Below are 13,604 nucleotides of genomic sequence, written 5' to 3'. Positions count from 1 at the left end.
TCTCAGCTTCGTGTCTATGGATGTCTATCTCATCGCATTAACTAGTATACTCATTTTTACCTAACAAAAAAAATGTTGAAAGACATCAGCCGCCAGTGAGGATCGAACTCACGACCGCTGTTTAACAAGAACAGCGCTCTGCCACTGAGCTATAGCGGCGCTTCTTACAGCTACCCCCTCCGGAGCAAGCATACGAGGAAGTACTCGCGCCTGTCGCAGCGTCGTGTCTATGGATGTCTATCTCATCGCATTAACTAGTACACTCATTTTTACCTAACAAAATAAAATGTCGAAAGACATCAGCCGCCAGTGAGGATCAAACTCACGACCGCTGGTTTACAAGACCAGCGCTCTGCCACTGAGCTATAGCGGCGTTTCTTACAGCTAGCCCCTCCGCAGCAAGCATACGAGGATGTACTCGCGCCTGTCGCAGCGTCGTGTATATGGATGTCTATCTCATCGCATTAACTAGTACACTCATTTTTACCTAACAAAATAAAATGTCGAAAGACATCAGCCGCCAGTGAGGATCGAACTCACGACCGCTGGTTTACAAGACCAGCGCTCTGCCACTGAGCTATAGCGGCGTTTCTTACAGCTAGCCCCTCCGCAGCAAGCATACGAGGATGTACTCGCGCCTGTCGCAGCGTCGTGTCTATGGATGTCTATCTCCTTGCATTAACTAGTATACTCATTTTAACCTAACAAAATAAAATGTTGAAAGACATCAGTCGCCAGTGAGGATCGAACTCACGACCGCTGGTTTACAAGACCAGCGCTCTGCCACTGAGCTATAGCGGCGTTTCTTACAGCTAGCCCCTCCGCAGCAAGCATACGAGGATGTACTCGCGCCTGTCGCAGCGTCGTGTCTATGGATGTCTATCTCATTGCATTAACTAGTATACTCATTTTAACCTAACAAAATAAAATGTCGAAAGACATCAGCCGCCAGTGAGGATCGAACTCACGACCGCTGGTTTACAAGACCAGCGCTCTGCCACTGAGCTATAGCGGCGTTTCTTACAGCTAGCCCCTCCGCAGCAAGCATACGAGGATGTACTCGCGCCTGTCGCAGCGTCGTGTCTATGGATGTCTATCTCATTGCATTAACTAGTATACTCATTTTTACCTAACAAAATAAAATGTTGAAAGACATCAGTCGCCAGTGAGGATCGAGCTCACGACCGCTGGTTTACAAGACCAGCGCTCTGCCACTGAGCTATAGCGGCGTTTCTTACAGCTAGCCCCTCCGCAGCAAGCATACGAGGATGTACTCGCGCCTGTCGCAGCGTCGTGTATATGGATGTCTATCTCATCGCATTAACTAGTACACTCATTTTTACCTAACAAAATAAAATGTCGAAAGACATCAGCCGCCAGTGAGGATCGAACTCACGACCGCTGGTTTACAAGACCAGCGCTCTGCCACTGAGCTATAGCGGCGCTTCTTACAGCTACCCCCTCCGGAGCTAGCATACGAGGAAGTACTCGCGCCTGTCGCAGCGTCGTGTCTATGGATGTCTATCTCGTCGCATTAACTAGTATACTCATTTTTACCTAACAGAATAAAGAAATGTTGAAAGACATCAGCCGCCAGTGAGGATCGAATTCACGACCGCTGGTTTACAAGACCAGCGCTTTGCCACTGAGCTATAGCGGCTTTTTTCTTGATTGCATGAATATACACATCAATAAAATATCGTAGTTGTCATACCCCCTGGCAGACAACCGTGTCTAATGGACTTTCATTACAAGTTGGTCCATCAGACTCAATACATCATCCGCATTGTCCTGCTGCTTCAGGACTTCTCTTAATTTATACATATGTTCGACAAAATAATCACATACCGATCGTGCATCCAAGTCACAATGTCTAAAAGCCATTCTACTCCTCCAAATGCTGTGAAGGCCCAATAACATAATCTGGTCATACTGTGCAACATCACTTTCAGTGGTCAGGTACCGAATTCCGCGCGGTGTTAATGGCAAGTCTTTTTTAGGGTTCTTTGCAAAACATCCCAGTAGAACACCGCATCCCAACAATCCAGGAACACGTGTTCTACCGTCTCTGGCTTTCTACACAAGAGACAGATTGAGCCCCAAGGAATAAAAAGGCCCTTTTCCTCAAGCCTTGTCTTTACTGGTAGGGTTCCTGTATGCAGTGTGAAAAAATGTTTTAACGCCAGGCGTAACAGTCATCTTCTTAACTCGCCTGAGAACATCTTTTCCAGGGCCTTCACAGTATAAGGTTCTGTACAGTGGAGCTGGAAACAACTGCTCAACAAGATCCTTGTATAGTCGCTTCGGCGTTACACTCGATACATGCTCTAGAGAAAACCGCACTTGCAAAAACCTGAATGACCAGACCACCTCTCGCAGGAAGCGAGACACTGTGTACCTCCGAGCATTGCACGAAGAGACATTGAATTCTGGAAGTGCACTAGATAGCATGGTTTGTATAAATGTTCATAAGAAGGCATCATCTTGGTCACGCAAGAAACAAAATCTTAAAACCACCTGCCGTACATATAGATGCATAAGAGACAGTCCTCCGACCTTTACCCTCCGGAAGAGATTATCTCTGTGACTTCGTTCCCAATTGGACGCCCAAATAAAGACAGCAAAAACCCGATGAAACCTTTGAATATTGCTTCGTGCACAATATAATACTTGGAGTAAATACATGATCCTTGCAACAAGAAAGGTGTTACAGTAGCACGCGCGAAAATGGAAAGGTTACGGCCCATCCACCCTTTCGTCCTCTCCCGCATTTCTTCTGCTTTTTCATTCCAGTAACTGGTATTCTCCCCATATTTGTCCAGCGGGACTCCCAAATAAACTCCGGGAGTTGTAGCCCATCGGAACCCGCAGAACATTTCTGGCTCTAAGTCCCATTGCCCATGCCAGACTCCGAGACATTTGTCAAAATTAACAGCGCTGCCAGTTTGCCTGCAAAACCTTTCAGTTATATGTAAGGCTTCTACAACACTTTTGCGGTCTTCACAAAAGAGCGCTACGTCATCAGCGTATGCCAGTATTCTCACCTCACACGCTGCCAACCTAAAATTTCGGATGTTCCCACTCGCATTTATCATCCTGCAAAAAGGCTCCAAATAAATTGCAAAAAGGAGAGGGGACAGCGGACATCCTTGTCGAACAGATGCCCTTACATTAATTCTTTCAGATAACAGTTTGTTTATGATAAGGCGTGTCGAGCAACATGCATAAGCCATTTTTATCCCTTTGATAACAACTGAACCAATACCAATATGTTCCAACAAACAGTAGAGTATTTCATGAGACACGCGATCGAACACTTTTTCAAAGTCAATTTGAACCATAGCCCCTTTCTTATTCAGAGCATCGCAGCACTCAAGCACGCTGCTTGCTACATGAATAATTTTAAATATGCTTCTGGGTTTTATCCCACACGTTTGGTGAGGTCCTACAATATTCTTTATGACGTATTGCAATCGCTTAGCTAACACTTTCATCAAAATTTTATAATCAACGTTTGTTAACGTAATCGGTCTATATCCTGTAACCTTTACCAGTTTGGCTGTGTCATCTGCCTTAGGAATTAAGACCGTATGGGCACTGTTAAACGAAGGTGGCAGCCTACCGACCTCAAAGCCCTCCTTGAAAAGCTTATAAAGCATAGTGGCAAGGTCATATTTAAAGCTCTTATAAAAAGTCGCAATCAAACCGTCAGGTCCCGGCGACTTTCCGGCATTCAGTTCAACAATTGCTGCCACTATTTCCTCAATACTTAATTCCTTCTGTAGTTATCCAGTGATCTCATTTTCTAATAATGGCATAAGTGGCAAAAAGGTCTCCCGAAACCCTTCTTCACTTGGTGCTTTGCTTGCAAACAGCTCACGGTAATGTTCCACGAACGCACTCGAAATTCCAGTTTGATCACTCAGGATTTGCCCTTTGTATTCGATAACCGAGATCTCGTTCGAGCGCGCGTATCGCTTTTCATCTGACAGCGCTCGTTTTATTGGCGTTTCGCCAGAAAGCCATTTTTCCGTGCGTGCTCTTATCGCTGTCCCTCTGTACTTCTGAGCATCTAAAGCTTCTAGCCTAACTTTGACGCCCTTTATATCATGCATGAACATGCCCGGCGTTTGTTCCTCTTCGCGCCCTAAATTTGCCAGAAGCTCTCGCAGTTGCTTTTCTTCTTTTTTTCCTCATACATTAATATGATTGAACGCTCAATGGCATGAATTTTCACCTCCTGCTTAAAGCGTTCCCATGATTCAATACATCCTGCTTCACTATTATTAAACATATCCATGCTTTCCTTGACTTTTCTTAAAAATATGTCGTCTTCTATAAGCCTTGAGTTTAGCTTCCACATATCCCATTTTATTTTTGTTTTAAGCTGCTTCCTTCCTCCCAAAGCTACCGTAACTAGGCAGTGGTCACTAAAGGACACTTGCTTCACTTCATACTGCTCACAGGAAGGCGACAACTCCGGCGACACGTATATTCTGTCGAGTCGTGCGTGGCTACTTCCTTGAAAATGCGTAAAATGCACATGTTTATGACTTCTCGTCAGGTACATTACGTTCTCTAAGCTGCACTCGTTCAGGACACTCTTCAACAAATCAGCACTCGGGTCTTTTACATTTTTTCCATTTGAACGATCTTTAAGGTCCAAAACACAATTGAAATCACCCAATAATATGAGCACTCTACTGCACTCAAGGAACGAACCTAACTGTTCAAAAAATCCGCGGCGTTCCTTTTGTATCCTAGGAGCATACAGGACCACAACCCTCACCGCGAGTGTTTCGTATGTGAAGTCACACACGATAAACCGCCCGCTTGCACAAGTTATTATTTGTTCCTCTACAATGCCTATGTTTTTCTTCATGAAAAGACAGCATCCTGCCGACAATCCAGCCGCATGGCTTGCACAAACATTGAATCGTGACCGAAACCCAAGCACAATGTTATCTGTTTGCTGCTCATCCTCAACTTTTGTTTCTTGAATAGCCGCGATATCTACATCTAACTCGCCGAACAGTCGGTTCAACTGCACTTGCTTACGCTTCGAGGCAAGTCCTCGTACGTTCAGAGTGCCAACTTTTAGCGGTTTCTTCAAGTAAGCCATAGCGTACACACAGCAAACAAACAGTGCTATAACGCTCACTTCTTCGGTCTCTCGTCGCAAGTGAGCGACGAGGAGCATGACAAGGCTAACTTGCCTTTCATGGCTCCCTCCCCTCTCCAATGCCTTTCTAGCCGACGAAGCTCTCGGTCCGTAGCCGGTGCCTTTTCGTAGTCACGAGGTCGCTTAATGGAAGCGACTGTCGCATCCATCGGCGCCTCGGAGTCGTGGTCGCCTGTAGTGCCCCCCTTCGTTGGCTCTTCTGGCGGCGCAGCAGCATCCGCCTTCTTGCCAGTCGCGTTTCTGCAGCGGGTTCACATTGTGACTTTTCGTTGCCAGCAGGCAGCTCTGGCTTCTGGAAAGCAGGGCCGTCGCTGAGTCCTGAATGGGGCGGGGCTCCGGCGTTCTCCAGTTCCTCTTGGTCCATAAGCAGCTCGCTTCCGTCGTCTTGCGGCGGAGCAGTACCCGTGGCCACACGCGCCTACGTGCGGACGCATCCTTCCCGTTCGTGTCCGAAGGACCGACACAAGCTGCACCTCGGCGTGCGGCAGTCGCGTCGAATATGTGCCATCCTCTTGCACCGTAGGCATATTGGTGGACGTCCAGGCACCACCACTAACACTTGCCCTCCGTAAAACTTGAACATGTGGGGTAAATCATCGATAGAGAGCCCATCCTTCAGAACCATACGCACCAGCCGGGTTGTCGACTCGGCGTCTTCGAAACCCGGACTGTTCCACTGCTCACGAGTGACATCTGTCACTTCTCCGAACTCTTCAAAAGCCTTCTGTACAGACTCATTCGACACATAGAAGGGCACCCAGTGCACCCTGAAGGCGAACTCAAGTTTGTTGGGCTCAATGACTGCACAATAGCGTTTTTCACTTCCAGTGCTCCTTCTGTCAGCAGTCGTTCTTTCGCTTCTGCATTTTTCAGCTTCAACATCCACACATGCGACATTTGAAAGAGCCCAATGCCAGCCACGAAGGGTAGAACACCGGCAGTTTCCAATGGCTCTCGAAATTCCTGTATGCGATAAGGCCGCCCGGCAATATCGCAGTGAAGGAAAACCATAGTCTTCATCGCGTCTCCCGTAGGCAGCGTACATAAAACTAAGCGATAGCCCACTGAAACCTCGGCCAGGCATGACCGATAACGAAGCGCGCTCAAAGCTTCCCATCACACGTCCGTACGCTGCGGCGGCCGGAAGCGGAATCCACCACTGAGCTAAAGCGGCGCTTCTTACAGCTACCCCCTCCGGAGCTAGCATACGAGGAAGTACTCGCGCCTGTCGCAGCGTCGTGTCTATCTCATCTCATTAACTAGTATACTCATTTTTACCTAACAAAAGAAAAAAGGTTGAAAGACATCAGCCGCCAGTGAGGATCGAACTCACGACCGCTGGTTTACAAGACCAGCGCTCTGCCACTGAGCTATAGCGGCGCTTCTTTTAGCTACCCCTTCCGGAGCTAGCATACGAGGAAGCACTCGCGCCTGTCGCAGCGTCGTGTCTATGGATGTCTATCTCATCGCATTAACTGGTATACTCAATTTTACCTAACAAAAGAAAAAAACAATGTTGAAAACATCAGCCGCCAGTGAGGATCGAACTCACGACCGCTGGTTTACAAGACCAGCGCTCTGCCACTGAGCTATAGCGGCGCTTCTTTTTTTCTTTATAGCATTTTGAAAACGAGTACAAACAAACACATGTCAGCAACACTTGTACTGACACGGTGACCTAAAATTTTTTCAGTTCAACCAAGTCATCAAGCATATTTATCTATGATGGCTGATCAGGCAGTGCCCGATACACTTCCCTCAGTGTTATGACACCTTGAATGAAATGCTCGCGTGGTGATCTCATAAGTACATCCGCATGGTTGAATTGTGTCCTTGTTTTTCATAAACTGTGGAGGCTGAGGAGCATAACAGTGTCATAAGGGATGTCCTGTTTTCCTACCGGTAAAAACCTGATGCCATGCGGATGTAATGGTAAGTCTTTCTTTAAAGTTCTTTAAAGCACATCTCAGAAAAAATACCATCCCAACAATATAAAAACACGTGGTCTATTGTTTCAGGTTTTTTACACAAAATGTCTGTCGACCCAGAGACAATGAGGCCTTTATCATGCATCATTGTTTTTACTGACAGTGTGCCTGTGTGAAGTTTAACGAAGAAAGTTTTTAAAGATGGATACACTGGTATTCTTTTGACCCTTTTGAGCACATATGCTCCTGGGCCTCCACAATATGACAAACGGTAAATGGGTACAGAGAACATTGTTTCTATTAGATCTTTGTACAAATTTTTTCTAGTGACGTTGGAGAGGTACTGCATTGAAAAGCGCACCTGTAACATCCTGTACGCAAGTACAACTTCGCGCAGGTAACCTCTCACGGTACCACGCATTTCTTCAAATTCATAATAGCATACTACAAATTCTGGTAGCAATCGACATAAACGAACTTGCGTTTCTTCAGCCGAGCATACTACAAATTCTGGTAGCAATCGACATAAACGAACTTGCGTAACAGTGCAAAGAAAAGTGTCGTTCTGGTCGCGAAGAAACATAAAGCGAGACACAATTTGTCGTACTAATAAATGAGCCAGACCGAGACCTACTCTCTTCACGGGCATGAATAAGTTTGTTCGACTGGTCCTTTCCCAAGTCGACGCCCAAATAAAAACGGCAAAAACCCTGTGAATCTTTTGAATACCGATCCGCGTGGCGCCCAACACATTCAAGACATACCATATCTTGGAGACTAGAAACAGGTTACACACGGTGGAGCGCGAAAACATTGATAGTTGCCGCCCCTGCCACGCACTGGCCTTTTCCTGTGCCATTGCCGCCTGTTCACTCCAGTATGGTTCGGGTCTGCTATAACAATGCAGCGGCACGCCAAGATACGTCTTCGGAGTAGTGGCCCATCGAAGTCGAGGGTAGTAGTCTGGCGTTACCTCCCAGTCACCATGCCAGAATCCATAACTCTTCTCCCAATTTATTTGCGCCCCGATGCATTTGCAAAACTCCTCAACGACCGCCGTGGCTTCACAGATACTCTGTATACTTGAGCAGAACACAGCGATGTCGTCGGCGTAAGCAAAGATTTTCACTTGAGCTGACAGTAACCTGAAGCCAGTTATACGGTGAGATTTTTGTATAGCCAGACAGAGGGGCTCGAGATAGACTGCGAACAAGAGAGGTGACAATGGACATCCCTGCCTCACTGAAGAGTGTACGTGCAGGCTTTCAGTGAGTTCCCCATTAACAATGACGCGCGTTGTGCAGTTTTCGTACGCCATTCGTTCGCCATCCGATATTACAAAGCCCACATTAGCATGATCTAGCAGGCTGAAGAGAACATCATGTGACACACGGTCAAAAGCCTTTGCGAGATCTAGCTGCATCATTGCAACCCTGTCGCCAAGTGCGTCGCAACATTCAAGAACACTTAGCGCTGTGTGTATATTAGTGGCGATGCTCCGACCCTTGATACCGCAATTTTGATGACTCCCCACTAACATTGTTATGACACCCTGAATTCTCTTTGCCAGAAACTTCATGAATATCTTATAGTCTACGTTGGTGAGGCATTTTTCTGGCTCAGAGAACTGCGGTATGAGTAGAATGTGCGATGTTGTGAAAGACAATGGCGTACGTTTTTTCTCATATGCTTCAACAAGAACTTTCATCAAAATCTGCGCAGTCTCTGTCGTGAAATGTTTGTAAAAGGCGGCTCCTAAACCATCACGGCCGGGTGCTTTACCCAATGGCAGTTGACATATTGCTTCCTCTAACTTTTTAACGGATATTGGCTGTTCAAGATGAGTCCTGACTTCATCGTCGAGCCTTGGCATAAGCGATAAAATTCTTTTCGGAAACCTGCCTCCACCCTTCGCGTGGGACCCAGCATGTCGTTGAAATGATCTCTGACTACGCGCTTGATAATATCGTTATCGGCCGACACCTCGTCGCCGTTTTGTATCTGGGGTATTTCTTTTTGGCAGGCGTATCTTTTTTCATCGCCTAATGCGCACTTTGTTGGCAGTTCACCTGCCCACAGTTTCTCGGCGCGCGCGCGCACCATCGCTGCGCAGTGCTTATCTGTATCTATTTTTTCCAACTGCGCTTTTGTATTTCTTATTTCTTTAAAAAAAGTTCCTGGCTGAGTGTTTTCTACAGTAATGAGAAGCGCAAGGTGCTCACGGAGCTGGGTTTCCTTCTGTTTTTCTTCAAATCGTATAACGCTGCTTGTTTCATTTGCCCTCATTTTGACAACCTGCCTAAATTCTTTCCACTTAACAGCGTAACTTGACGGCTGCTTCATGAGCAGGTTTTCTAGCTCTTTTCCTAATCCACTGACAAAGCCTTCTTGCTCCAACAACCTTATATTGAGTTTACATAAAGCCCAATTAAAGTGCTTTTTAAAGCGACTACTGCCAAAGTTTGCAACCACTAGGCAATGGTCGCTAAAGGCACCGGTTTGACTTCGTACGAGGTGCACAAAGGAACAAAATCTGTGGGCACATATATCTGGTCCAGTCGAGCATGGCTATCTCCCTGAAAGTGCGTGTACTGAGGACGCGGGCCAGTCAAACACTTCCTACATCCTCTAAACAATAGTCACTGGCCAGAGCATTCAAGAATTCTGCACTGTTATCACGTACGGCCGAATGCTTGGCCCGGTCGACAGCCTGACAAACACTGTTCATATCTCCTAAGAACATAACAATCTTGTCGCATTTTGAAAACCACTCAATTCGCTCAAAAAACAATTTGCGTTCCATTTCTACATTTGGTGCATACACACAAATCACTCGAAAAGGCAGGTCACGGTACAAGAAATCGGCAACCAGGAGACGACCGCTTTCACACGAAAAGAGCGACTGCGTAGTTATGCCTTTGTTGTTTATAATAAAGACAATGCAACCACCTGAGGCACCTGCAGAATGACACACGCACACATCAAAGTGCGCACGAAAGGTAGACACCAATCGATCAGTCGCTTCTTGGCTTTCAATTTTTGTTTCCTGGATTGCGGTTACGTGATGGTCGTTCTCAAGAAGAAGCCGACTGAGCAGGCACTGTCGCCTTCTCGCTCCGAGGCCTCTGTCGTTTAAGGTGGCTACACGTAGCACTTCGTAGCACTTCGCGTAGGTTAGCTGCCATTTAGAAAATAAAGGGTGCCTTATTCTATGGTATCTACCTTCGTATTACACTGCCACGGATTTCTCCGGAGAAAACTCGGACCGAAAGAATGGACTAGGCGACAGGTGTGCCCACACAAACGCACATTAAATACACCCTACGTGACACACACACTAGAACAGAAAACTAACAAACACAAAACACAAAGACCATAAATACACACGACCCGGCCACACTGATACCAGCGTCTACTGTTAGCGTTCTATTATTAGCGGTCGGCGTTCGTGCTCACGGTTGGTTCGGTGTGGCTGCGGCGTTGTATGGATCCAGTAGGCGGCGTCGAGGCGGCGTTCGACGTGCTTGGGCTGGCGTCGCTGGCTGCGTAGTACAAGCTCACCGTCCAAGCGCCCGTGGAGGTGATTCCGGTGTTGTTGGCGTTGGGGGCACCACCCGGATGGGTGGAAACAGCGCTGGAGACACCCCTGGCCGTAGCGGGTGGTAGCGTCCTCCGTTGACTCCCCGGAACGGGCTCAGGCACGGCAGGCAGTCCACGATGCGAAGTCGTAGAACGTGAGCTCACCGGAGCAGTAGCCGGCGTCGCTCTCTTCCAGCCGATGTGTCCCTGACCCGCCGGAGCCTCTGCTTCTCCCCCTCCCGTGCCTCGCTCTCACTCGCCCTTTTATAGCCTTCGCATTAGCACACCTAAGCCTTGTCGTCGTCTTCTTCTCTTCTCCACCAATCATCTCTCTCCACCTCACCGAATGCTTCTTCATTTTCTTTATTCTTCGGTTAATCCACGTTGTCTTCTTCACACCTCTTTCCTTTAAAATTTAATTTAGGCTCCATAATATATGTGACATACACATATCTACCGCCCCCCCCCACACACACACACCCCAAAGCAAGCTCAGCGACAAACAAAAAAAAAAGCAATGGAGGCGGTTCACCCGCCTGCCGTGAGCCAACCGGCACGTTTGGCCGCGGCTTTAAGGTCGAACGCCTCATACCTGGCGCTTTGGTCGGAGGCTCTTCTCCACCACTGGCGTCCAGTTTAGGCGCACTACAACCGGCTTCATCGTGCGTACGTTTTCCGGCCGCGCTGTTGGTTGCGGCTGACAAAACGTCCATGGGTTCCGCCGAAGGTTGGGTGACGCTCTCCGAAGAGTCCACAGGAGTTTATGTCTCAACTCTCGGCATGCTGGCGACTGGTGTAGTGACTACGGGAGCTCCAACCAGCTATCCGGTTGCTGCAGTGGCTTTGGGTAGCATCTCCGGTTAATCCGTCTGGGGAGGCGTCAACGTGGATACTTGAGTCGCTGGCTTACTTGCGCTTTCGATGCTTCCTCCGCGTTGGCTTCATCCATGATCACCTCCGAGCTGTCCTCGCTGCTCATCCACCCGGTGACGTTGGCGTAAGTACGAGCGCACTGCTCTTCCTCAAGCCCGAACCGACGGCAGGAACCACCCCGTGGGATCCGGCACTCATGACGGATATGTCCTGTGCCCCGGCATCGGAGGCAGAGCGGGACGGGGAGCGTGCCCGGAACGACCACGAGCGCCAGCTCGCCAGCGACGCTCACTTGATGGGGCAGGTCGTCCAGCTTCACGCTGGCGTTCAACCTCAAAGTCTCGAGCCTCGTCGTTGAGCCCTTGTCAGACAGCCCGTGTACGCGCCACCGCTCCCTCGACACGTCCGTCTCCTGTCCAAATGGTGCGAAGGCAAGCCGCACATCTTCGTCCGGAACACTGTGAAGCAGCCAGTGCAGCTTCATTAGTACGTCCTGGTTAGCGGGGTCGATCACAGGACCCCGGGCACTTTTCACTTTCAGCTCTCTGGCACTGACAATCTTCTTCAGCGTTTCGTCGTCTCTGAAAGTGACCGCCCAGACATGATTCATGCGATACGCGCCAAGGGCGACCACTTCCGCAAGAGCGATAGCTGAGCGAGCGCATCACGAAATTCTTCCACCCGGTATGGGTGGGCCCTGACATCAGCGTGCAAAAATACGGTGTTCACCACAAAACTCCCGGTAGGCAGACTCGGCAACACAACCTGGTACTCAGATCCTGACGACAAAGCAGAAGCAAAAGACCTGTTTCCGCGGCCGGGCATGGCCGCTGAAGCCGCTCTCACAGAGCTCGTCATTTCACGTCCGTCACGGTCAGTGGCCGGAAGTGGAATCCCTGAGGTATAGCGGCGCTTCTTACAGCTACCCCCTCCGGAGCAAGCATGCGAGGAAGTAATCGCGCCTGTCGCAACGTCGTGTCTATGGATGTCTATCTCGTCGCATTAACTAGTGTATTCATTTTTACCTAACAAAAGAAAAAAATGTTGAAAGGCATCAGCTGCCAGTGAGGACCGAACTCACGACCGCAGGTTTACAAGACCATTAACACGTTTTGGCGGGCTAGATGGTTAAGCATCTTGAATAAACAGCGCGAACAAAGAAGAGCACAAAAGACAAGAAAGCGAACGACACGGCGCTGACTAACAACTGAGGGTTTATTGCTGATCACACAGGTATAAATACATAGATGTCGGCAATGAGGGAAAGGTTTACAAAGTGCAAAAAAAACCAAAAACAAAACATAAATGTGACAACAGCAACATAAGCACGCTAGAAATCAGCAGAGATTATCAACCCCCAGGAGTGACAGCTCTTTTTGCAGAAGTGTTAGCGAAGGGGTACTTATACATGCATTTCCCTGCTTGAATATGTTGTATGCCTCGATAATTTCCTTCGCAGTTTTTTCCCGATTTTTGGCAATGACCTTGGTTTCATGATATAGCGGTACGCACTGTTTTTTTCTCTTTTTTTGCCCATTCACAATCCCGGCAATGAATGCCGAGATGACCTGGAACTACTTTTGACACCTTATAGCTGTGTTCGGTCAGCCTTTTATTTATGCAACGTCCCGTCTGTCCAACGTACTGCCCTCCACAGGGCAGAGGGATGTTAGAAACAACCCCCTTATCACAAGGGACGAAGCGTGACTGGTGCTTAGTTGTGCACTTCGCCACTTTTCCTTTGAACTCATTAACAGATCGGCACAAACCGGCCAGACGATCAGGCGCGGAAAACACAACATCGACACCTGCTTTTTTCCCACTTTTTTTCAGGGAGTGTGAAATTCCATGTAGATATGGAATCAAAGCGACACGTTTGCGGTTGTTATCCGATCCCTGGTCGTCTCGTGTAGCTGGTTCTGACTTGCTTTTCTTTAGGGCCGCCTCAGCTACTGACGTGATAAGTTCTAGTGGGTACCCTGCCGAAAGCAATCTTTTTACCTGGTGTGAAACGCTGGAATGCAGTCTGTGGTGGCAGGATT

At 48.2% G+C, this 13,604-nt stretch overlaps 10 non-coding genes across 10 annotated transcripts; all 10 read right to left on the bottom strand.

Moving 5' to 3' along the window:
* Positions 1-87: 87 nt before the first annotated feature.
* TRNAT-UGU (transfer RNA threonine (anticodon UGU)) lies at positions 88-159 on the bottom strand. The gene has a single exon. It is a non-coding gene; the product is annotated as a tRNA-Thr (tRNA).
* Positions 160-301: 142 nt separating this feature from the next.
* Positions 302-373, bottom strand: TRNAT-UGU (transfer RNA threonine (anticodon UGU)). Its single transcript has one exon. It is a non-coding gene; the product is annotated as a tRNA-Thr (tRNA).
* Positions 374-515: 142 nt separating this feature from the next.
* TRNAT-UGU (transfer RNA threonine (anticodon UGU)) lies at positions 516-587 on the bottom strand. Its single transcript has one exon. It is a non-coding gene; the product is annotated as a tRNA-Thr (tRNA).
* Positions 588-729: 142 nt separating this feature from the next.
* Positions 730-801, bottom strand: TRNAT-UGU (transfer RNA threonine (anticodon UGU)). The gene has a single exon. It is a non-coding gene; the product is annotated as a tRNA-Thr (tRNA).
* Positions 802-943: 142 nt separating this feature from the next.
* On the bottom strand, positions 944-1,015 carry TRNAT-UGU (transfer RNA threonine (anticodon UGU)). The gene has a single exon. It is a non-coding gene; the product is annotated as a tRNA-Thr (tRNA).
* A 142-nt stretch (positions 1,016-1,157) lies between these two features.
* Positions 1,158-1,229, bottom strand: TRNAT-UGU (transfer RNA threonine (anticodon UGU)). Its single transcript has one exon. It is a non-coding gene; the product is annotated as a tRNA-Thr (tRNA).
* A 142-nt stretch (positions 1,230-1,371) lies between these two features.
* Positions 1,372-1,443, bottom strand: TRNAT-UGU (transfer RNA threonine (anticodon UGU)). Its single transcript has one exon. It is a non-coding gene; the product is annotated as a tRNA-Thr (tRNA).
* A 145-nt stretch (positions 1,444-1,588) lies between these two features.
* TRNAT-UGU (transfer RNA threonine (anticodon UGU)) lies at positions 1,589-1,660 on the bottom strand. Its single transcript has one exon. It is a non-coding gene; the product is annotated as a tRNA-Thr (tRNA).
* Positions 1,661-6,490: 4,830 nt separating this feature from the next.
* Positions 6,491-6,562, bottom strand: TRNAT-UGU (transfer RNA threonine (anticodon UGU)). The gene has a single exon. It is a non-coding gene; the product is annotated as a tRNA-Thr (tRNA).
* A 147-nt stretch (positions 6,563-6,709) lies between these two features.
* On the bottom strand, positions 6,710-6,781 carry TRNAT-UGU (transfer RNA threonine (anticodon UGU)). The gene has a single exon. It is a non-coding gene; the product is annotated as a tRNA-Thr (tRNA).
* Positions 6,782-13,604: the final 6,823 nt, after the last annotated feature.

This window comes from Amblyomma americanum, chromosome 6 (assembly GCF_052857255.1).
Source record: "Amblyomma americanum isolate KBUSLIRL-KWMA chromosome 6, ASM5285725v1, whole genome shotgun sequence".
Classification (NCBI taxonomy): domain Eukaryota; kingdom Metazoa; phylum Arthropoda; class Arachnida; order Ixodida; family Ixodidae; genus Amblyomma; species Amblyomma americanum.
This window is presented reverse-complemented; position numbering and strand designations above follow the sequence as displayed.